At 39.4% G+C, this 918-nt stretch overlaps 1 non-coding gene across 1 annotated transcript; it reads right to left on the bottom strand.

Annotated features, from left to right (window-relative positions):
• Positions 1-528: 528 nt before the first annotated feature.
• Positions 529-647, bottom strand: LOC132128180 (5S ribosomal RNA). Its single transcript, XR_009427889.1, has one exon. It is a non-coding gene; the product is annotated as a 5S ribosomal RNA (ribosomal RNA).
• Between the last annotated feature and the right edge of the window lie 271 nt (positions 648-918).

Consider the following 918-nt stretch of genomic DNA (forward strand, 5'->3'; position numbering starts at 1 on the left):
TGGTTTGCTTCTGAAACCGGGCATAGACTTTTTTTTTTCTTTTTTTTTTGTAAGATTTTTAGACAATTCGTGAAAAAATGCAAAAGTTTACAAAGTCAAAGTCACCTTTATTTATATAGCGCTTTAAACAAAATACATTGCGTCAAAGCAATTGAACAACATTCATTAGGAAAACAGTGTCAATAATGCAAAAATGATGGTTAAAGGCAGTTCATCATTGGATACAGTTATGTCATCTCTGTTCACTTAAATAGTGTCTGTGCATTTATTTGCAATCAAGTCAACGATATCGCTGTAGATGAAGTGTCCCCAACTAAGCAAGCCAGAGGCGACAGCAGCAAGGAACCGAAACTCCATCGGTGACAGAATGGAGAAAAAAACATTGGGAGAAACCAGGATCTGGTATTGCCAGGCGGTCTCCCGTCCAAGTACTAACCAGACCCAAACCTGCTTTGCTTCTGAAATCTGGCATAGACTTCCTTTTTTTTTTTAGCAAAAATGATAAGATAATTAGTGAAAAAATCCAAAAGCTTACAGCACCTGGTATTCCCAGGTGGTCTCCCATCCAAGTACTAACCAGGGCCAAACCTGCTTAACTTCCGAGATCAGACGAGATTAGGCATAGCCAGGTTGGTTTGGCCGTAAGCAAGGGCTGCTGCAAAGAGAGGGCTATTTACAGATCAGCCACTCTAATCCAAGCATTAACCAGGCCCAAACCTGCTTAGATTCCGAGATCAAGCATACACTCTTTTTTTTTTTGCAAAATTATTAGATAATTAGTGAAAAAAATCCCAAAGTTTACAGCACCTGGTATTGCCAGGCGGTGTCCCTTCCAAATACTAACCAGACCCAAACCTGCTTTGCTTCTGAAATCGGGCATAGACATGCTTTTTTTGCAAGATTATTAAATAGTTTGTA

This window comes from Carassius carassius, chromosome 45 (assembly GCF_963082965.1).
Source record: "Carassius carassius chromosome 45, fCarCar2.1, whole genome shotgun sequence".
Taxonomy (NCBI): Eukaryota; Metazoa; Chordata; class Actinopteri; order Cypriniformes; family Cyprinidae; genus Carassius; species Carassius carassius.